The sequence below is a fragment of the Peromyscus californicus genome, unplaced genomic scaffold (genome assembly GCF_007827085.1).
Source record: "Peromyscus californicus insignis strain IS unplaced genomic scaffold, ASM782708v3 Scaffold_12__1_contigs__length_115047231, whole genome shotgun sequence".
In the NCBI taxonomy this organism is placed as follows: Eukaryota; Metazoa; Chordata; class Mammalia; order Rodentia; family Cricetidae; genus Peromyscus; species Peromyscus californicus.
The window spans coordinates 78,189,164-78,213,568 of record NW_026294413.1 but is presented as its reverse complement, the minus strand read 5'-3'; the positions used below and the strand labels follow the sequence as shown (position 1 = coordinate 78,213,568).

The 24,405-nt window shown below is 43.4% G+C and overlaps 1 pseudogene; it reads left to right on the top strand.

The window, feature by feature from the left end:
• Nucleotides 1-12,669: 12,669 nt before the first annotated feature.
• On the top strand, nt 12,670-14,205 carry LOC128108013 (tubulin alpha-1C chain-like; annotated as a pseudogene).
• Nucleotides 14,206-24,405: the final 10,200 nt, after the last annotated feature.

Here is a 24,405-nt window from a genome sequence, read left to right as displayed (position 1 = left end):
CATTTATCATACCTGCACCCTCACACCCCCACCCCACACATACCCCACCATCCCACACACACCCCACACATACCCCACACATACCCCACCATCCCACACATACCCCACCACCCCACACCCCCTCACACCCCACACATATCCGACCACCCCACACCCCCTCACACCCCACACATACCCTCACACCCCCACCCCACACATACCCCACACATACCCCACACATGCCCAACCACCCCACACATACCCCACACATACCCCACACATACCCCACCACCCCACACATACCCCACCACCCCACCCCCCTCATACCCCACACATACCCAACCACCCTACTCCCCTCACACCCCACACATATCCGACCACCCCACACCCCCTCACACCCCACACATACCCTACTACTCCACCCCACACAGCCCCCACAGCCCCCTTCCCACTAAAGTGCTCACACCCTCATCCCAAATAGACATACCCTGCAAGGTGAAAGGAATTTGCAGATGGGATTGAGCTACGGATCTTGATATAGGGTAAGCCTGAATCATCTGGGTGGAGTAGGTTCTTAAAAGAGAGAGATAGGTAAATAGAGCCAAAGAAAGGGGGGCCATAAAGGTGAAAGCAGAGGCCCCACAGAAGGGAGGTGTCACTCTGCTCTTTTTGAATTTAGAGGAGGGGGCCACAAGGTGTGGAATGTAGGCAACTTCCTGAATCTCTGAGAGGCAAGCAAGTGTAGTCTCCTCTAGAGCTCCAGAAACAACAGGTCTATACTTGATAGCCCAGGGGAACTGAATTTAGACCTCTGTCCTCCAGAATGGTTGAGATGACACATCTGTGTTGTTTCAAGCCACAAGTTTGTAGCAATTGGATCCATTAATAACAGTAGGTCATGGGCTGAAGAAAATTTTATACAGAATATTCCAGAAATGTTTATACAATTCTCTTCCTCTTATAAGTATAAATTGAAAAGCAGATATCAGCATACTGAATCTAAAATAATTATGGTATGTTTAACCAGAAAGGAGTTTGGAGGGTAGTATGCTTGTCTTTTTACTCTTTGCTCTTTGGGGACCCACCACCCAGTTCCCAAATAACTACGTGGAAGCTTATTCTTTCTTATGAAGCCCAGCCTTAGCTTGGCTTATTTCTAGCCAGCTTTTCTTAACTTAAATTATTCTGTCTACCTTTTGCCTCTGGGCTTTTACCTTTCTCTATTCTATATTCCTTTCTTTCTTTCTTACTCCGTGGCTTGCTGTGTAGCTGGGTCACCGGCCCCTTTCCTTCTCCTTTTCTTGTTCCTCAATCTTCTCTTCCCAGATTTCTCTTCTATTTATTCTCTCTGCCTGTCAGCCTCGCCTTTCCTTTCCCCTGCCTTGCTATTGGCCATTCAGTTCTTTATTAGACCAAGCAGGTGTTTTAGACAGGCACAGTAACACAGCTTCACAGAGTTAAACAAATGCAACATAAAAGAATGCAACACATCTTTGCACCATTAAACAAATGTTCCACAGCATAAACAAGTGTAACACATCTTCAACTAATATTCCACAACAGGAGGGTAGTGTTTTGGCTTCTAATTGTATTTTCCCTCCACCATCTGAGCAATATCTAGAACTTTCCTGTGTACTGTGTCCAGGGTGCAGACAATCCCAGCTGGTGAGATAAAGACTCTGCTTCTGTACACTACAGGAGACCCGTAGTGTTATAAGTTATAAGATCCAGGAATTGATAGAAGGGTTTTGTTTATTTGTTTGTTTTTTACTTTTCAAGACAGGGTTTCTCTGTGTAGCCCTGGCTGTCCTGAAACTCTGTAGACCAAGCTGGCCTCGAACTCACAGAGACTGGACTCCCAAGTGCTGGGATTAAGGGTGCACATTTTTAAAGTTGCCAGAAATAAATTATTTTAAAATATCAGCAGATGCAACCTGTCAGAATGCTAGGCATGGAGTTCATAGCCCAAGTGGCCGAGCAGAACTAATGTGCTATTATGTGACAGCAATTTCCACCAAAAAGAAAGTCATTGCCAACAGGAAGGCAACAGAGACTCCTGGCCTCAGGTCAGCACTCACCTTCAGTAGGTCTCTTTAAGAGTCTAGGCTTTACACAACCTGTCTCCCGGCAGCCATGAGAGGGCCAGAGGGTAAGGGAAGAGAGGCAGCCCCTGAGTAAGCTTGGGAGATTAATGTACAGAAAGGACAGAGAGTAAAAATTCAGGTGCAGGCAACCCGGACCTCCGGCCAGCAGGCAAAGCCGTGGAAATGGGTAGCAGGTGCCAGTGACGCTGCTCAGCTTGTGTGGGGGGGCAGCATGTGGTACCCTAAGACCCTGCGTCCCAGAAGCACCCTAGCTCTCATTCCCCAGGAGGGGGATGGAACCTGATGTTTGCCTTAGTAGTCAATCACAAAGAGATTGCTTGATCAAGTCCCCCTGACTCAAGTCTGTGATACAAGTGAGATAATTTCGGTTGGGGAGAGATGCAGACAATTATATTTCCTCCTATCAAAAATCTGTAGCCTGATAAAAATTTATGTAGAAACCAAACATCTGTTATCCAAAACTTGCATTCCTCCATACAGTTCAAAGAGGAAACTTCCGTTTCATGGGATTCAAAGTGCTGTTTCTTTTTTTTGATAAAAAGAAAAAAAGAAATTGTCCTTGTATACTATAATTTTCTCTAAAAGGCCAATGTAAAATTAGATTTTACAGCACTCTGTTTTTTTTTATTGCATTTTGTGTGTATGTGTGCACACATGTGTCTGTGCATGTGCACACGTGCCAAATGAAAAATCTAAGGACAACTTGGTGAAGTCCACTGTTGCCTTCTACCATGTAGGTCCCGGGAATCTAATTCAAGTCACAGGACTTGGCAAGTGCTGTTACCCCCTTAGCCATATCACCAGCCCCAATTCTGTCTTAAATATGCATCTTTTACAGCAAAAAAAAACCCCAAAAAACATTTCCCTTTATCAAACACGAAAGTCTTTCACTTAAATTCCTATATTCTGTTATATATGTTGGATACTGTTCTTAAAGATAAATTTATTATTTATGTTTATGTGCCTGTGTATGTATATGTACCACATGTTTGTGTGTAACACATATGTGAATATGTGTACCACATGTGTGCAGGTGCCTGTGGAGGGCAAAAGAGGTTGTTGTATCTCCTGAACCTGGAGTTACAAGTGGTTGTGAGCTACCCTGTGTGGGTGCTGCAAATGAAATTCAGGTCTTCTGGAAGAGCAGCCAGTGCTCTTAACCACTGAGCCATCTCTCCAGCCCTTTTTAGATAATTTTGATACAGAAGAAATGTGGCCTTAATTCGCACAGAGAAAGAGACCCACAGTGATTGACAGGTCCCAAGCCTTGACTTTGGCACACCCAGCTGGCCTCCTGGATCCCTGTAGCTGGTCTCAGGATTACAGACCATTCCATACCCTTTCTAATATTCTGTTTCTTCTCCACCCATTCTAAAAACACAAAGGAGTAGAAGGCTCTCCAGGCTACTACTTCTCAAACTTGAACATGAGGCTCTTACTAAAATGTCCACTCCAATCTAGTAGAGGATGACTACAGGGTCTGACAGCCACACTCTGAACAGCTCTGGGAGAACGGCCCATTGCAAAGCATCTCCTTGCCTTGTCTTCCACGTGTGCGGAGTGCAGCTCCCACGCTATCTACAGCTTCCACATCCACAGGTTTGAACTGTGGTTTGAAAATAATCTTTAAAATTTGAGTGTGTGTCAAACATGTACAAACTTGTCTTCCTGTCTTTAATTCCTAGACAATATAGTGTTATAACTATTTACATTGTATTCTACCTATTAAGTAATCTAGAGCTGACGTAAAATATGTGGTGGGACTGCTGGGATAGGTGAAGGATATGTGCTGTTTTATGTAAGGGACTTGGGATTTGGACTAGTGGCAGTCATGGAACCAGCTACTAAAAGACAGTTGTATATCTAGGCTGTTCAGATTTTAAAAACACATTTGAGAAAATTAAAAAACAAAAGTGCTTATTGTTAAGTTGGGATTTTTTTGTTTTGTTTTGTTTTTTTTTTTTTTTTTTTTTTTTTTTGGTTTTTCAAGACAGGGTTTCTCTGTGTAGCTTTGCACCTTTCCTGGATCTCACCCTGTAGCCCAGGCTGGCCTCGAACTCACAGAGATCCACCTGGCTCTGCCTCCCGAGTGCTGGGATTAAAGGTGTGCGCCACCACCGCCCGGCTAAGTTGGGATCTTAAAGGCCCCTCAAAAGCGCATTGAAGGCTCAGTCCTTGACTGCCAGCGCTGTTAGCATGTGCTGGACACAGGAGGCGGGACCTAACTCGAAGAGGTAGGTCCTTTGGGTGTGCCATTGAAGAGTATGTGAGGATCCTTCCTCTCTCCTCTCTCCCTTTGCTGTGTGGCTGCTGTGAGGCGAGCAGCTTGCTCCTGCCACAACGTCCTGCCTTACCTCAGGCCTAAAAGCAACTGGACTTGACAATGTCAGCTGAATCCTGTGGTTGGACGGTTTCTCCAATCCTGCCCAGCCCGTTCCCACAGCCACTTATACAAGAGTTACTCAGAGGCTAATATTAATTACCAATTGCATGGCCTATGGCAGGTTCCTGGCTAGGTTCCTTCCATTTCCATTTATCTGTAAGTTACCATGCAGCCGTACTTACCGGTACTTCCACATCTTGCTTCTCCTGGTGGCGGCTGGCCTCTCCCTCTATAGACTTCACCTTTCTCCTTCCTCTCTCTCTCCTTGGATTTCCCTGCTTGCCTCTAAGAAGCCTTGCCATAGGCCAAAGCAGCTTATTTATTAACCAGTGGGAACAACATATATTACAGCATACAGGAAGACACCCCCAGCAGAATCCTCTCCTTTGGCTCCTCTCAGTATGTACCTCAGAAAGTAACACACTGTTAGAGACAGAAGTTCTCTGGGCCTGGGGTCACTGTTAGGGAGTGTGGATCACCCTAATCACAGGAGCATGTGTGGTTTGGCTCCAGGCCAGCTCTTCTTAAGCCTCATGGAGTGCTGAAATCCCTGAACCTGTTTTTAAAAACCGCCAGTGCCTGCCCACTCCCCACTTCCGTACACATCAGAGATCGCAACTGGCTTCGGGAGGAGGGGGGAGTACCATGTATTTCTCAGAAACTGAGACTCTGAGAGGCAGCAACCAAGAAGCATTACAGGCCAGCCCCTTGGAGGAAGGCACTCCAGGTATGCTACCTTGTTGTGAATGCTGCTTCAGCTGTTACCCATTAACCCAGGGCATCCGTGCATTCACATGGAAAGTTGAGTTAAATTATACAACTCACATGAAGACCATGAAACTCAGTGGGGGCTCTCAGTAAGGGAGATGATACAGGGACCCCACCCCCAGCTTTCTTTGGTCCATGGAAGGAAAGAAAGTAGGGAGATTGTAAAGTTTCAGCACACCTACTTAAAGGAAGACTGTCCATTTTCTTCTCAGAAGCCTCAACTTTTACTAGCTAAACCTTGTATGGTTGGCATCGTCCAGAAGAAGTGGTCAAAGTTTCTGGAACTGAAATGTCAGCCAAGCAATCCCTCAGTAGAAAACAAGTCTTTCCAGGTTGTCACACTGGCTACGAAGCCAACCTGTCAGGGTTAAACTAGGGCCCTGAGCAGTGTTCTTGATGAAGTTCTACACTGTTAAAATTGGAAGTGGTGCTCATGATGAGGCTATGGTTGTTAAAATGAGTTCATGTCTATAAGAGTGGATAGATAGATAGATAGATAGATAGATAGATAGATAGATAGATAGGCTTGGGATTTAGGACCCATCCATCCCATTTTAAAAAACAGTGCAGCGGTGCAAAAGCCAAGCCCATGGCTCAGTGGTGTAAATTATTTGTTCTGCAGGAAGGAGGACCTGAGTTTGGATCCCCAGTACCTACATAAAAGCTGAACACAGTAGCATGCAATCACAGCACTTGGGAGGCAGAGACAGGAGGCTTACTGGCCAGTCAGTCTAACCAACACATCAAGCTTCAGGTTCAGTGAAAGACACTGTCTCAAAAATAAGATGGAGAGCTGTGCGGCGGCGGCGGCGGCGGCGGCGGCGGCGGCGGCGGCGGCGGCGGCGGCGGCGGCGGCACACGCCTTTAATCCCAGCGCTCAGGAGGCAGAGGCAGGTGGATCTCTGAGAGTTTGAGGCCAGCCTGATCTACAGAGTGAGATCCAGGAAAGGCACCAAAACCCTGTCTCGAAAAACCAATAAATAAATAAATAAATAAGGTGAAGAGCAATACAGGGGAGACATCTGAAGTTGATCTCTGACCTACACACACACACACACACACACACACACACACACACACACACACACACACATGCATGTGTGCTCACACACTAAAAAAACGTAAAGGAAAGTAGAGCACAGAGGTCAAACAGGGTTTGGAAGTATCCCGCCTCTTCTTGAGTTCCAAGACTTCTCTGCTCCCTCTGCAGGCAAAACCACCACAGAATTTACATCTGCCATTTGTGGTTTTCCTGAAGAGAAGAATTCAAACCACTGATGTTTCCATTTCTACCCCTACGATGATGGCAGTTGGACAAAACATGAGGTCTTTGTCTTCTGACAACTCCCAACTAGCTTTGCGGCAATGTCCTTGTTTAAATCTTATGATGAATATTTCCACCATCTCTGTCACTTTGGAGATTTACGTTCTAGGCCCCTACAAAGACTTATTAAGTCAAAGAAGGAGAGCAGGTGACTGGGGATCATGTCACAGATCATCCTGGAACAGCGGAGGTCCTGTAGATTACTGTGGAAATTTCTTGTAATAGAAGGAAACCACTGGCCTATCCCCAAGTATCTTGTAATCTTAGGGTCAAGGACTTTGTCACTGAGGTATGGGGCTTGGCCAAGTATTATGCAGAATGTGAGACATTCTCCGGGTTGCGATTTTGTTCCCATTATCTCCCACATGTTAAAGCCAAAGTATGTCACATTAGGTAGCCTGACTCTGAGCAGCTACTTAACAAAAACATGAAACACTCTTAAGGAAGAAAAATGTATTCCTTCTAACTGATGAATGGGAACTTCTTGGGAAGTGGAGTGGAAATGCTAATAACAAGCTATCTAATCATCTAGACGTGCAAAAGTTCAACCAATGCTAACCAAGTACTTCCTGAGTGCTAGCCCCTGTGTTTCACTAAGTCCCCCCATAACCTCATAGCCCTATTGAGTAAGTAATATTATGAACCTCCTTTTCCAGATAAGGACATTATGAGATTAAACAGCTTGTACAAAACCACAGAACTCCAAAGCCAGGATTCAAACCCAGAATCAAAAGCTTACGTATCTGTAATAATATGCAGTCATGGTCCTGGCTCAAGGTCTAGTGGGGAAGAGCTCTTGAGTACAGCACAAAGCTCATCTGCAGGAAATAGAAGAGAGTCATGTTCAGGAAGACTCAGGAGGGAGGAAGACTGGGTCAAAGGCTCCTGGAAAGAGTCCTATCAGAAATGCGGCCAAAATAAGCAAGGCTACAGGGTTTCACAAAACAGAGGGAAAGAGGGCATTGTCAGTGGAGGAAACAATAGGAACAAAAGCAAACAGCAGATGCATTTGTTGATTTTCACTACTGTGCTTCAGTAAAGAAGTGCGGCCGCATGAATGGACAGAGACTCTGCAGAAGCCTTGAGAAGTCCTAAGGGTCTGAACTAGGAGGGAAATCTATGAGGCATCACTAAGGAAGAATGCCAAGGATTTTGTTACTGTTTAAGATTAATTCAACCTGTATTTGGGGTCCCTGGCCCCAAATCTGGCACATAGTAAACTCTCAAGCCATTGTCTCAGGTAGGTCTCTACTGCTGTGATAAAACACCATAACCAAAGCAACATGGGGAGGAATGTGTTTATTTCCTTATACTTCCAAATGACAGTCCATTATCCAAGGAAGTCAGGCAGGAACCTGGAGGCAGGAACTCCAGGAGGAGCTCTGCTTACGTCCTTGTTCTCCATGGCTGGCTCATCTTGCTTTCTTATAGCATCCAGGACCACCTGCTGAGGGGCAGTACCACCTGCAATGATCTGAGCCCTCATATCAGTCATCAATCAAGAAAATATCCACTACAGACTTGCTCTCAAGCCAACCTGGTAGGTGAATTTTCTCAGTTGAGGTTTTCTCTTGTCAAATGACTCGAGCTGGCGTCAAGCTGACAAAATGCTAACCAGGACAGTCGCATTTGCTGACTGAATGAAGGAGAAAACAATATCTCAAAGAGAACCAGAGATGGGTGAGAAAGTAGAGTAGATATAAATGACTCAGTAAGAACCATAGATAAACAACTCTGAGGTTTTACACACAGGTAAATGGTAGAACCTTGAACTTATATTGGTACGTCAAGAAAAGCAACTGGTGTGGAGGTTTGCCAGGAAGAGGGGAGTCAAACGAGGCCAATATGATGCTTCCAGAGCTCTAAAGAAGCACGTGGTGGTTCATCTCTTCACTAAGCATTCGTGAGCATCCTCTGATCCATTTACTCGTTCAGCAAATAGTGAACATTTATCATCTGTGCCACAACAATGAGCGTGAAAGACTTGTCAGAGAAATGGTCTAATAGTTGAGCTGGGCGTAAGCTGAATGTAGAGGGGCACATCTGTAAAACCAGTGTCAGGGAGGCAGAGACAGGCAGCTCTCTGGAATTTGCTGGCTGACCTCCAGGTTCAATGAGAGATCTAACTAAAAAATAAAGTGGAGAACTTGGAGCTGGAGAGATGGCTCAGGGTCTGAGAGCACTGGCTGCTCTGCCGGAGGACCTAGGTTGGATTCATAGCCCTGACATGGTGCTCACGGCTGTTTGAAACCCCAGTCCAGTGTTGTGTAGCTGTTTCCCCTGAGACTGAAAAATTCCATCTAGAAGGGAAACAGTCTTAAGACAGAAAGTAAACAATTTAAAATAGCTCAGGAAGTCCCTGAAACTAGCCAGAGTCACTAGGCCCCTTCCTCTCAAGAGAAAATCGTAAAGACTGCTTCCAATCAGTCTCAAGCAAGCCAAGCTGCAAAGGGGACTCTGAGACCAGTCAAGCAGCCTGAAAGAAGTAGAAATCAACTGAGTTGCCTGGAAGAGGTTCACACCAACCGAGGTACCTGGAAAGGATGCTCTCCAACCTGTTCAGGGGCTTGTAGGCTGTGCAGTGTGCTCCAGATTCTCAGCTTTTGTGAGATGTCACTCATGCTGGGGTGGGCTTTGGTGATGCAGCTGTCTGTGAGTCATTTCTGCTCCTGTAAATAACCCCTCACTCATCTTCCTGTAAGTAATCCTAATAAAACGCATGGTTCACCAAGTTGGACTTTGGTGGTATCGGTACTTTGGTCTATCATGGGCTCCCTATCTGGGGGAATAGGCATGTGTGTTATATGATTCTGGGAAACATCTGTCACACAACACCCAGGGAACCTGACACCCTTTCCTGGGCTCCACGGGCACCAGGCACATATGTGGTGCACAAGCTTACATAACAAACATCATACACATAAAAACAAACAAACAAACAAAAATAAATAAATAAATAATAGGGGGAGAACAATTGAGAAAGACATTGACATTGGCCTCTAGACTCCACAAATGCACACACACGTGCACATACACAAACACATACATATGCTGCAGGGATCTTTCTGGAATAAGCACTCTTGACACCAGTGAGAGTGGAAGAGAGGAGATATCACCAGTGATCTGAAGCCAGGATTCCCAGAGGGCTTTGAAGCTGGATCCAGTGTCTATTCTCATTTTATACTCTAAACCACAAAGCGGGGTGGGCAAGCAAGCAAGAGTTTATAGAAGCCCACATGGCGGTCAGAAGGTTGTTAAGGGCAACAATCCATTGTTTCAGCTATTTCTCTGGGTCATTCTGTTCTAGGTGAAGTCAGGCTTGGCAAATAGGCAGTACAAGCTTTAAGTAAATCTTTCAGTCAATAAACCAATATCTAATAATTGGTCTTTTCTACCTTATTCTACACTTCACATAACACACACACACACACACACACACACACACACACACACACACACACACACAGAGCTGAGTTAGGACCGAGAGATGGCTACTCTGGCAGAGGACCCAGATTTGTTTTCTAGCTCCAGTGTTGGGCATCTCACAATTGCCTATAACTCCAGCTCCAAGGGAATGGACACTCTTCTGACCTCCATTGACACTGCATGCAAGTGTGCAAACCCACAGATAGATACACACACACACACACATAATTTTAAAAGAAAAAATCTAAAAGCTGAATCAATTCATTTTTCTCTTTCCTTCGACTTCCATGTCCGTTCCACTGGCACTTTCTCTTTGCCTGCCTATCAGACTGGTACAAACCACTACCATTCTTCACCTGGAAAACCACCGTAGGTTCCCACAGATGCCCACACATGCCCGCTTCTTTCTCTGTTCCTCTGTGGACTTGTTTTCCTCACTATGATAAGGATGTTCTGATTCAGCAAACCAGGTCTTGCCACTTTACCACTGACAGACACCCTTGATGGTGTTCCGTCTAATTTACTATAGAATCCAAATGCGTTTGCCGTGATGCATTGGCCTCAGCACATTCCCACTCCCGCCATTCTCTAAATCATCGACCTTTTAGTTATGCTGAACTTCTCCCACTGCCTCAACCTCCCAGATTCTTTATTACAAAAAGACCTTTCTGTTCACAACTTCCCTTTGGTAGACGTACATCCACACGTTTTACCCACCTATTCATTCTTCTGTTTTCAGGTCGACTGTCTCCTTCTTGAAATTATACCACTGACTTGCAAGTTTTTATTGTTGCTTAAAAAGAAGGGGTTGATTTGGGCTCATGGTTCCGGAAGTCCATGACTAAGGGCCACACTGGTGATGGCTTGCTGGTAAAGTGCTGAGACTGAGCAGAGTGCCTAGGGTGAGACATGGGAAGCAAGTGTGTATGCAAGTATTGTATGGTCTCTTCTTCATAAAGCCTTTAGGATAAAATCGTGTAGACTCCACCCTGACAGCTTCATCTAATTCCACTGGTTCTTACCAGTGATGGTAAGAACATTTAAGGTTTTCTTAGCAATTTTTATGTATAAAATACATTATTAACATCTCATCCAACATATCACAGTTGGGTAAGTTTCTGCCTTCTTAATATCTCACAGGGAGGTGATGCCACAAATATTGTGATTTTATGATTTAATTACATGGAATGGATAGTCTCTTTGTCATTGCCTAGGAAGGCTAGACTACTTGAATAATAAAATTTAATTTAATTCAATAAGCAGTCAATAACAAGTTGAATCTGCATTTTATAATAGCCTTTATTACTGCATTGATCACACTTATCTATACATTAAGTCAACTACATTTAAAGATAAAATATCAAATAATAACAAATTTGATTTTGTTTTTTATCCCAGACCATTTTGTACCAGTTAACTTCTTTTGACCTTTGCTTCAAACATGTGATAAAACCACAGGATGCAGGGTCAGAGAAAGGAGCACACCAAACTAACCCACAGCATCATGTATTTTTCTTCAGAAGCCATAAACCCAAGACAGGAAGAAAATTATGGGCTAGATATGGTTCTTAGAACTCTCCAAGAAGAAATAAAGTAAAATACAAATGATTGAAATTACATAAAGCAAATGATCAGTGCTTCTCAGCTAGATATTTGGAGATGAGGAACAAATGATTAGTAAGTAATAGCAGGCACCTGGTACGATAATACCCATATGCTTAGTATTGAGTAAAGGTGTATTTGGATCATTCTAGGCAGAAATGAATCTGCTCTTTTGAAAACTGAGAAATAAGGACTCAACCATCCTTCCTCCATCTTTTGTCAAAGCAGCATTTACTCAACCCCCAAAAATGAACAACTAGAGATTCGGGATCTGTGAATTTAAGAAAATTTTAAATTCAAGCAGTGGATTTATATTTTGAGGTTACAGCCTTCTGTGTTTAGAAAATGTCATGAGTAATGAACCACAATATCTAATTTCATACAGGTTACCAGCTGGCTGGAAAGGCAAGGTGAAATATGCAAAACTCAAGCAACATCCAGGTAAAGAAACTGGCCAGGCAGTGAGTGCGTGATTGGCAGAGAGTGTGTGCTAGTCATGGGCCCAGCACTCAGGAGTTTAAGGTCGGCCTGGGATACACAGTGAGACACGAGAGCCCAACTCAGAACACATCTTCTCAGGGAGTAAGATGACATCAAATGTTGGTTCTGATCTTGATAAGCTGTACCACTTTTGTGGTGCTGTACCACCCCTGAGAATCAGTCTCTCCTCTGTTAGAAGCCTAACTTTTCCTCACAGAGCAAAGAGGAGATAACACATATAGAGTGCTTGGCATTGGGTGAGTAAGTTAAGTACTCATTAAATGTAACTGTTTTGAGCCTATGGCCCTGCCTATCTGGGAGGGTGAGGCAGGAGGATAGATTGAGCCTAGGATTTTGAGACTAGTCTGGGAAACATGGTAAGATCCTGCCCTCTCCCCTCTCAAAAAAAAAAATATGATTAAGATTACTTAAGTCTCTTGTAAGCTTTAGGTAACTGTTTGTAAGAATAAAGATAAAGATGGGAGAAGACATTTGTTGAAAAATGTTAGAACCAATGTACAACTCACCGTGATTCTTAGTTTGTTGGGAATGGTAACCAGGATCTTGTGTCCTTTGTCTTCACTTCCTAACCTGTAGCTATCATGCGTGAGTACATCTCTATCCACATTGACCAGGCTGGTTCCCGATTGGCAATGCCTTCTGGAATTGCTGTTGCCTAGAACATGGTATCTAGCTGAGTGGCCAGATACCAAAAACATGGGACCATTGGTATGGGAAGGACTTTTTCAGCACCTTCTTCAGTGAGGTGGACACTGGCAAGCATGTGCTCAGAGTGGTGTTACAGAGCTAAGAACCATGGTCATTGATGGATTTTTTTCCACTGGCACTTAGCACCAGCTCTTCTGCAGAGAGCAGTTCATCACAGGTAATCAAAATGCTGCTAATGCCTATTCCCCAGGGCAATATACCACTGGCAAAGAGGTCGCTGACCCAGTGATCATCTTGAAGATGACATCTTTGATGAGATCATCTGGGTTTAATTCATAAGGTAAATGGCCAGTGTAGAGGTCTTCGGGGTTTTTTGGTTTTCCAGAGCTCTGGTGGGGGAACTGACTCTGGGTTCACCTCCCTACTGATGAAATGTCTCCCTCTTGATTACATCAAGAAGTCAAAGCTGGAGTCCCCTGTTTACCTAGTTCCACAGTCATGTATGAGTCCTCCACCTCCATCCTCACCACCCACACCATCCTGGAGCACTCTATCTATGCCTTGATGGTGGACAATTGTCATAGATACCTTGATATTAATTGCCCAAACTACCTTAACTGCCTTTCTAACTAGACTACCTTTCACCATTTCTTCTCCCTGAACACTGTCTTATAAAATTCCAGTCCAACTTGTTGCCCTGTCCCTACATTCACTTCCTCCTGACCACATATACTCCTACTCCTGTCATCTGTGCTAAAAAAAAAAAAAAAAAAAAAAAAAAAAAAAAAAAAAAAAAAACACTTACTATGAGCAACTATCTGCAAGAAAGATCACCAGTACTTACTTTGAGACAGCCAACCAGATGATGAACTGTGACCCTCACTATGGTAAATGCATGGCTTGCTGCCTATTGTACCATGCTCATATGGTTCCCAAAGATGTAGATGTTGTCATTGCCACCATTGAAACCAAATACATCATCCACATTATGTATTTATGCCCCACTGGCTTCAATGTTGGCATTAATTACCAGCCTTCTATTGTGGCACCTAGTAGAGAGCTGGCCAACATACAAAGGGTCTTGTGCATGCAGAGCAACACCACAGCCATTGCTGAGACCTGGGCTTGCCTAGGCCACAGATTTGACCTGATGTAAGCCAAGCATGCCTTTGTTCACTGGTATTTGGGTGAAGGGAAGGAGAAGGGGAAGTTTTCTGAGGTCCATGAGGACATGGCTGCCCTAGAGAAGGATGGTGAGAATAAGGAAGAAGTGTATATGGCTCTGCTGAGGTGGAGGAGAGGAGGAAGGCAATTCTCATCATGCTTCCTTTCAGCCCTGCAGGCCACACTTGCAGAATTTGAGCTGTATGTCAGCTGGCAGGCATTAATGGATTGTCTTCATTCAGCAGTAGTCATATCCTGCCTTCTCCATGTGTACTTCCATGATGTCTCAAAGTCAACACTTTGAGAAAGAAAAATAGAACTTGGATAACCACAGCTCAGCTGTGTTATTTGCTATGATGAACATCAGACAGCAACATAATTGGGAGAAATCACACTGTAAAATTTATTTAATTTTTTTGCCAGAAGTTTGAGGTGACATTTTCTGAGGTTACATGGCTCTTTTCTTGCAAGACACTTCCATTTCAACTGCATGTTTCAATAGGCCAAGATCCTATCTATGATTGCATGGAGTTTTATGAAAATACCATTGTCTAATGAAAACTTATTTGTGAGGAATGCCAAGCATCAGATGTATTGTCTGACTTTGAAAGACATGAAGTAGGGCTGGAGAGATGGTTCAGCTGTTAAAAGCTAGGCTCATAACCAAAAAAATATAAAAGACATGATGTAGGGCTAGAGAGATGGCTCAGCTGTTTAAAGCTAGGCTCATACCCCAAAATATAAAAGACATGATGTAGTTACATAGAAAAAGCATAGCCATGTTTGTGAAAAAAAACTTATATATAAACCAGTAAGGAGTCTATGGCATTTTGTCCAAGACCCTCTCCTTTCTCATGGTTTCAGCTACTTCCTGTTTTCCAGTGACTCTGAATCCGTATCTGGCACCTAAGTTCCCTCCTGTGTCTCAGCTTCACATGTTCAAGTGATGAGCAAACAGCTCCATCAAACAGCATGTCAGAACCACCCTTGTCCTCCTGCTGCCCAAGGGACGCAGCGTTTACCCTAGCAGCACTTTCTCCCTTCCCCCCAAACGTCATCACCTTTCCATTGCTTAGATTTTTGTCTCCTACATTTTCTTGACCCATCCTTCCTCTATAGTAGGATCGCCATTATCCTAGTTTGGTATCTCATTTATGAATGAAAGGCTGCTGACCTGGCCTATTCTGGCTTCCTGTCAGAGGCTCTGCACTGTACTGAGAGGCATCCATCTACAAATTAAGCTGAGCTCCTCTAACTCCCCTGTGTCGCCCACCACTTAATAACTCCATTATTGTCAAGGAAAGAAACCAACCTCTTTAGCTTAGCATCAAGGCACCTTACAGAGAGGCCCCTTCCCATTTCTCCTAGTCCACCCTTACTCATTCATTTTATTACTCCTTCAACTAACTGAGTGTCTACCCTGGAGTACACACTGCTTTAAACCCTGAGAAGGGCATAGGAAAAACAGGTGGAGTTTTCACCCTTCATAACTACATATTATACTAAGACACATCAGAAAGAATGGACAATAAGGAAAACCTGTATATCAGGTAGTGAGAGGAATATAAAGAGAGATGAACCAAGGTAAGTGGATGGAAATCCCTGATTTTGGCAGAATAGTTAGAGAAGGACTCTAAGAGGAAAAGACTCAGGAAAATTTTAATCAAGTTAAGCAATGGACTGTTTTAAAGATGCAAAGAGAAATGTCTCTGGCAGAAGACACTGGACCTATCTCCTGCGCTCGGGAAGCCTGAGAAGTAGGCAGAAGACTAACGTAGCTGATATGATATGCAAAGAGGAGGCTTGATGGTAATGAGGGTGGAGAAGAAGCAGGGTAGAAGGTGTGTGGCTTTGGAAGCAATGCCCAGGGGCAGAATTTATTCTACCATGATAGAAAGCCTCAGAAAAGTGGGCTTTCTATTGTTAAGTCATATATATGCTGAACTACAATTTCCATGCAAGACAGCTTGCTGAGAGTCTATGGAACCTGCTGAAGATCCATCTTGTCACTGTTAGAAGGAAAGCCCACACACGAGAGCAAGAATGGCATTCCCACATGAGAGAGAAGGTCCTGATGTCAGAGTTTGGGTTCCTGGATCCAGCCATGCCTGAGACCTATTCTTCAACATTTCAATTACTTAAACTATTATTTTATTTGTGGTGATTTGAGTAGGAGTTTCTGTCATTTGTAATCAGTTAAGTCCCAACTAATGAACAGGATTTTGGGTTTCATTTCCCTGAAATATTTTGAATGGTAAAGAAAGGCAAAACATGGTGAGGCTATCCTCAAAGTACTTGCTTCATCTTTAAAAGGAGTTGCACACTCAAGTACATTCTTGTTTTATATCAATAAAAATGAATACTTTCTAACTTCAGATGAAATTATTTCTTTTTTTAAGATTTATTTATTTATTATGTATACAGTGTTCTGCCTGCATGCATGCCTGTAGGCCAGAAGAAGGCACCAGATCTCACTATTGATGGTTGTGAGTCACCATGTGGTTGCTGGGAATTGAACTCAGGACCTTCGGAAGATCAGCCAGTGCTCTTAACCTCTGAGCCATCTCTCCAGCCCTGAGATTGTTTCTTACACATTTGGTTTTGGCCTATGGCTGTGTTTATCCCATTTTGAGATTTACACATGACTGCAACAGACCCAGAACTCATTGCAAACTGAATGCAGAGGGTTGAGACCAAAAAAGTGTGTGTAGTTCACTGTGAGAATAGAACTTCTGAGCAGAGGCAGATATAAATCCCAGTAGTCCACGTGCCGTGGACTTTAATAAGGTCAGTCAATTAAGAGTCCCTTTCCACGGCTGAGAAGCAGGTCTCCAGGCTGCTTTGCTTTCATTTGCAGCCTTTCCAGACCATTCCCACCTCTCCTGCTTTGGTGAGGACCCCTCTAGCAGTGGGTGACACCTTTTCCTGGTAGGATGTAGAAATCATTGATCCCTGGGAGCCAGCATGGGCTAACCTTCCAAAGCTCTTAAAACCAGAAGTTTAATTTAAAAAAAAAAAAGTATCTTAAAACAGTTTGAAAATAAATATTATATCTTAAATATGCTGGGTCTTGAATTTTATAAATATCTTCATGGTATTTTCATAAATAAAATGATAAAAAAGTTAATCTTACTTAGTACTTAGTTGGAGTTGCAATTGATTGAATTATATATCGAAGAAGTACTGATTATTGATTTTGAAAAGCCTTGGCCCTGTCTGGGGCAGTGTTTTCTGGTTTTGATATGGAAGAAAATACTGTATAAACAAATTACATGTAATTGATTAATATGAACAACAGAAATTCACGGCCTGACATGATCGCATATTATACAGAAAAAAACCTGAAAACAATAATTGAGAGAAATATTCACCATCACGTTCTAAATTTAGCCTCATGAGAGGAAAATTCCAGGCTTTAATTCGATTCTGCTTCAATAGATCTGAGTATACATTTAATAGCAGTACCAAATGAGTTGGGACAAAGCCTGGTTGCTTGGGGGCCATCTCATCCTTGTTAAATCAGTAGGGATGGAGCTAGAGCAGGGATGTCACCGCATCATTCAGCTGCGATAGGATGGTGCGGAGCATTCTATGCTGGTGAGGACGGTGGGAGAGCAGGACCACATCTGCGAAGGTGGGAACAGAGGGTGGGAGGGGCTCTGTGCCATCTTGTGAGGAAAGGCTTGGTTTTCCCATCCTTGCACTGCACACTGCTCTATGTACAGGCAGCAAACAGGCTTTACTGGAGAGGGTAGGGCTGAGGCCAGCCAAGAAAGTGCAGGCAAAGTGAACTCTGACATGGAGGACAAGAAGACCCAGCAGGGGCTGGGGAGATGATTCAGTAGGTAAAGGGCTTGTTACACAGGCATGAGGACTTGATCTGGGGTCCCCAGCAAAAGCTAGGTGTGGTTAGTGAGCACCTATAATCCTGGCATAGGTAGGGTGGGTCCAAACAGAGATAAAAGGGCCCCTGAAGCTCACTGGCCAGCTAGTCTTGCCAAGTTGGTGAGCTCCAGGTTCAGCAAGAGACCCTGTCTCAAACATAAGATTGAGAATTACTGATGGAGACAAATGACATTGACTTCTGGCTTCCACGTGTATGCATTCATGCTCCTGTACACACACACACACACACACACACACACACACACACACACACACACACACACACCAGCAATCATCAAAAAAGGCACACTGTCTTCACAGGTTGTCTTCAAGCACAGGCCACATTGCTTTCCTTCGGGAAGCTGGAGGATTTGCTTTTCTAGTGAAGCTGCATTAGCTGAACTACATGGTTCCTCTCAAACCTAAACTTGTATAATCTATTTACACATTACTAAGACAAGAGATTAAGTCATACACACTCCAGTCCCATACCGTGTACTTACTCTCACGAGGTAATTCAGGAAGTGCGGCGGGTGTCTCTTCTTATTTACTTTTTGTAGCACTTGTTTTTGCTTTGGTCACTATTGCAACCAGAGTGGAATTTCTGTCTGGTTTTACTCCATTAGGGTGGTGGCCCAAAGCATGGGATCTAGAGACAGACTGCTGTATTCCATTTCTATTTTTAATGGAGTGAATTTAAGGCACATTATTTGCGGGAGTCTGTGGGAGACCAGCTCCAACCTGCTCCCATCTATGGAAGGGTTCATAGGTAGAGGAGAGAGGGACAAGAAAATATCAGATAGAAAGAGAGACCTAGATGATGAGAAGAAAACAGAAACACAGGATAGCTTCAGGAGGGTCTGGGTCAATACCCAACAGCCTCTTCGTTTATTTAAAAGGACTTTTTATAATATGCCAAAGGGAGAGGCAAAAGACCTCCCCCTTGCAAGATCAAAGCACATGGTACAGCTAAATGTAGACCCTTCCAAACACCTGGTAAACACGTCCATGGCCAGATCATCCCATTATGCAGCCATGCTGGATAAAGCAAGCTCAGATTCTCTGACCCTGAGTAAGATCTCACTAGGGATCCTCTGTGTGCTCCCACAATTATTTAACCTCCAAATTTCAATTTCCAATCTGTAAATTGAGAATGACATACCTGTTCACAGAGTGGCTGTGAAGATTCAGTGGGGTCAGATCAAGAACTTAGTGCAGTATGTGGGACATAGCAAATGCTGGAAAATGTTTGATATGTATTCTCCTTTTAAACATAGCTCCTGGATTTTACCCTCCAGCTTTGACACAATGCTACTTTAGACCTGAGTAACTTGGTTTATTGTGCTAAGTGTTCTGCTTTAAGAGTAGTATAGTTGAAATCACAAATGGTGCTTCTTAAACTCATAAGAGAGGCCATCCTGTGAGCTGGGGACATAGCTTAGTTTGTGCTTGTCTAATATATATGAAGCCCTGGGTTTGATCTCCAGCACCACGTAAAACAGTACTTGGTGGTATATGCCTACAATTCTAGCCTCAGAAATTCAAGTCATTCTTAACTACATAGCAAATTTGAGGTCAACCTCAGATACATAACTTATCAGAAGGAATGGAGGAAATAAGAGAGGGAGGGAGGAGGAGAGGGAGGGAGGAAGGAGGGAGGGAGAAAGAAGAAAGAAGGAGGGGAAAAGGAAAGGAGAAGGAGGAAGGAAGGAAGGAAGGAAAGAAGGAAGGAAGGAAGGAAGGAAGGAAGGAAGGAAGGAAGGAAGGAAGGAAGGAAGGAAGGAAGGCATTGCTGTGAAAATATCAATCCTTGGTGCAAATCTTTGACACATTTTCCTCAAGCCCATTGTTTTGGAATATTTGATCTAATATTTCTCCATAGGTATTGTTCTGTATGGTCAAGAATGACCTACAATAGCCATACTTGCTGGTTTAAATGAGCGAGTTTATTAAGTATATAGAAGGCCAGGGTAAAAGAAGAGAGAGAATGCAAACCATCATCAAAGTAGGCACTCAAAACATCCAGCAGAAATCAACTGGGAAGCTCCTTCAATTAGCCTACTGCACAGGTGGTGGCGCACGCCTTTAATCCCAGCACTAGGGAGGCAGAGGCAGGCGGATCTCTGTGAGTTCAAGGCCAGCCTGGTCTACAGAGCGAGTTCCAGGACAGACTCCAAAGCTACAGAGAAACCCTGTCTCAGAGGGAAAAAGAAAGAAAGAAAGAAAGAAAGAAAGAAAGAAAGAAAGAAAGAAAGAAAGAAAGAAAGAAAGAAAGAAAGAAAGAAAGAAAGAAAGAAAAGAAAAGAAAAAACAAACAAAATACCCTACTAGAGTTATCTCACAGAATGAGTCTCACTCATACAGAATGTCCCCTCAGGTGAACCTTCCAAGTAAAAGAACAAATAGCAACAAACAGATACCACTAGATTGAGCACTCACAACCTCCAGAAACCAAATGGAGAAGTTGAGGCAGTTAGCATGGCACTCTGTCTCCATAACTGAGCTTCCCATGTCCGAACTTCCAACCTCCCTTTCCCACAACAGACCCTTTTATATAGTGGGATAAACAGTAGCAATCTCCTTTGGAAATGGTTCACCTTCTTTTCTCAAGAACACTAGTTTTTCTCAGGCAGTTTTTCCTGTTCCCTTTCCTCCCTACAAGAGAGTTAAGGGGGTCCAGCCCATCCCTAGACAAGAGTTCTTGGAGGACAGAGACGTGCTTGGGTCTGAAGTGGGAGCAGCTCCACTTTGAAAGCTAACCTCTCAGTGAATTCAAACATCACCTGAAATTTATCAATACAATATACACTACAGGAAGACAAGCTATTCCATTAATAAGGCTGATGGTATTTGTAACTATTAGAATCTTCAGAGGAGCAGAACCAGTAGCATGTACACATATGTATTTTTATGTATTCATTCCCTGTAAACAAATGTAGGTGTATACATAACACCCCTTAAATACCTTATATAAACATATACAATAAGAGTTTGTGTATAAGATAGATATATTGTGTGATTGTGGGGCTGTGTTCTTAAATCTGCTAGCAATTCTGTCTAGGTTGGAACCGCATGAAGGTAGTGTAGAGGAAGAACTCCCCCTGCTTCAGGATCCCAGTCTTTTCACTGAAGAACTTCAACAGCTTGTATGGAGCCAAGTCACGCCTCATTAAGCCTGGTAGTCTAATTTCATCCACCTTTACCAATTTAAATGTCAATCCCATAATGTTGTTGTTTTGTTTTTTATATTAAAAAAAGTTTTTTCCATACAATATATTTTGATCATGTTTTCCCCTCCCCTAACTCCTTCCAGATCCTCTCCACCTCCCTACCCATCCAACTCATCCAGCTTTGTATTCTCTTGATCTCTCTCTTTCTTCCAAAAAAAAGACAAAAATACAAAAATGAAAATAAAAACCAGCAAACAGAGAGCCAGTAAGCAAAAATGAAACAAAAAGCCCACAAAGAAGCATAGAGGGGGTTTTTGTTTGTTTGTTTGTTTTGTTTTGGCCAACTACTTCTGAGCATGGGGCCTGCCCTGAAGGGTGGTTGATATACCCAGTGACACGCCATTGGAGAAAACTGATTTTCCCTTTAGTGAGTGTCAATTGAAGCTGTCTTTTGGATTAGGGCTCTGTGTTGGGCTCCTGTCTGGCTTGAACCTATGCAGGTCTGGACATGCTGCAAAAGTCTCTGTGAGTTCATATGTGCATCGGTCCCATTGTGCATGGAAGACACTGTTTCCTTGGAGTCTGCTATCACTTCTGGCTCTTATAAACTTTCTGTTCTATCTTCCACATAGATCCCTGAGCCTTGAGGGAAGGGCTTTGGTGAAGATATCCCATTTAGGAGTGAGTGCTTCAAGCGTTCTCTCTCTCTCTCTCTCTCTCTCTCTCTCTCTCTCTCTCTCTCTCTCTCCACACTGTCCAGTTGTGGGTCTCTGTGTTAGTTCCCATCTACTGCAAGAAAAATCTTCTCTGATAAACGTTGAGTAATACACTGGTCTATGGGCATAGCAATGTGTCGTTAGGAGTAACTTTATTGCTATGTTCACCTAGTGGAGTCATAGTAGTAGGTTGTCCCCCTAGGCCCATGGCCTACCTAGTCTCATGTTCTTGACCACTTTCACAATGTCAGGTATGGTTTTCATCTCATGGAGTAGATCATTAAATCCAATTTTAAAAAGTGGCTGGTGACTCCCATAACATTTGTACCAGTATTGCACCAGTGTATCTTACAGGCAGGTCACTGTTGTAGGTCGCAGGGTGTGTAGTTGGCTGATGTTGATGATTACCTTTCTCCTCTGGTAGTGTGCAGGGTACCTTTAGCACCATGAATGCTAGTCAATAGGATTGAAGCTTCTAGTTGGGCACCACCTCAACATCTCCATGTTGGATGACATGGGCAAGTGTTGTTTTCAGCAACAGGGTCTTACCATCAGGTTGTGGAGAGCAACCAATAGCCTTGGTAATGGCCTGTGGTGTTTGAGGGTTCCCATGGGACCCCTTTGGCAAACTAATCAACAAGATGTTATTCATTGATGGCACTGGAGGCTTTACTTGGTGGCATAAGATGTCTAGTTGAGGCATTGTCTCCCCCATTATGTGGTGACTCCATTTATATATGTATATATTAAGGAAGCTTCTACAGTAGTAGGTTTCCATATGGTCTTTCAAATAACCTATAATGATGGTTGTCCTTCCCATATTCCCTTCTTTACCCTGCTCTCCCAGCCCTCCCTATTTACTCTTCTTGTTTCCCATTTATTTCTCCATAGCACTATATTCTTTCTCTTTCCTTAGGAGGCCCTCTTCTCCACCTACCCCAGTCCTTACTAGGTACCTAGCCTCTATGATTGTTTGGATTATATCACACTTATCAAAAGTTTAATAGCTAATATCCACATGTGAGAGAAAAACGTGATGTTTGTCTTTTGGGATCTGGGTTACCTCACTCAGGATAATTTTTCTTCTAGGTCCATCCGTTTACCTGAAAATTTCATAATTTCACTTTTCCTAACAACTGAACAATATTCCATTGTGTAAATATACTATGTTTTCATTATCCATTCATCAGTTGATGAACATCTAGGCTGTTTCTAATCTATAGCTATTATGAATAGAGCAGCAATGAACATGCATGAGCAATTGTCTTTGTAGTAGGATGTAGAGTCCTTTGGGTATATGCCTCTGTGTGTGTGTGTGCTCATATGCACTCAAGGCCAAGATTCAGAAGATAAGAGTACAGAGATGACCAGGATACAGAACATGACTTTACCGTCTAGTAGAAATAACTGACAAGAAAAATAAGCTGTAATTAAGTGTGGTGAATATTTTAGTAGTGAGGTTCACGGCACACTGGTCACTATGGGAACAGTTCTTACTGTGCTAAGGGAGATTTCCAAAGACCACAGCTACAGGGAAAGAACACCCAGAGCACTGCTATAGACTGCCTGAGCTGACACTTCTGAGGCGGCAGCATGGCTCCCTCCCTACTACTAGGATCCTGAAGAATATGAAACTTCTGGTTGGCAGATTACACCAGGCTCTCCAGGCATGCATCTCCAGCTGCCTTTCCTTGACTTCCACCTCTTTCTGATGTTGTTCCCGCAAGGCCTGAAGTGCCTCCCTTCCTCATGGTTCCCATCGTCTACAGTAGCACGTTAGCTGAGATGATCAAGAGGGTCGGTGTTACTTGAGGTCTAAAAACTAAACCTGGTACTTGTCATAATAAGAGGCTTTGTGACTAGTCAAAGCCAAAACAACCTAAAAAAAAAAATTCTGGTTTAGGGAAAAAAATATCAGAGAATCTTTAACATTCAAATTTCTCAAATGCAAAAAAAAAAAAAAAATGGTCCTTGTTTCGAATTCTTCTCATAACTCCTGTGAGGTTTTATTTATATGCACTTTGACAGGTGAGAAATTTATTCTCTCCTCCCTTTCATCTAGGGACAGGAAACCCTGAGTCAAAACCCGAAATGAATATCTGAGCGTGCTGAACCTCACATCACCTTCAAATGTGACTGAAGTTTTCCACTGAAGACTGATTCAAAATGAAAATTAATCACACTGTGTGTGCGCACAAACCACGCACACATATGCACTCAAGTGCAAAGAGGGAGGAAGGAGGGAGAGAGGGAGGGAGAGAGAGAGAGAGAGAGAGAGAAAACCAGAAGCAGATCTATAAACTTTCAAAACCTTAACTCATATTTCATTTGATTCAATCTCTCTGTTCCATTGGGTCTCCTTGGCTATCAGTCAGCTGCAAGACACAAAAGTAACACAACATGAGCAACTGCAGAACAAAGAAGAGTGTGTTTACTACTTTAGATTAGCAGAAACATTAACAAAGATTAGCCACTGCACCAACACTGATCTCTAAAGTGATGGGCGGTACAACCAGTTGTGCGGTTGTTTGGGAACTGTTTGAGAACCCCCAGCCATCATCAGAGAAGCTTCCTCTGCAGTAGATGGGAACAAATGCAGAGATCCACAGCTGGACAGTGTGCAGGGAGTGACAGACCTTGGAACACTAAACAGGATGTCTCCATCAACCCCCACCCCACCCCACCATCACTGGGAGCTCAGGGAGCTATGTGGAAGAGGAGGGGGAAAGACTGT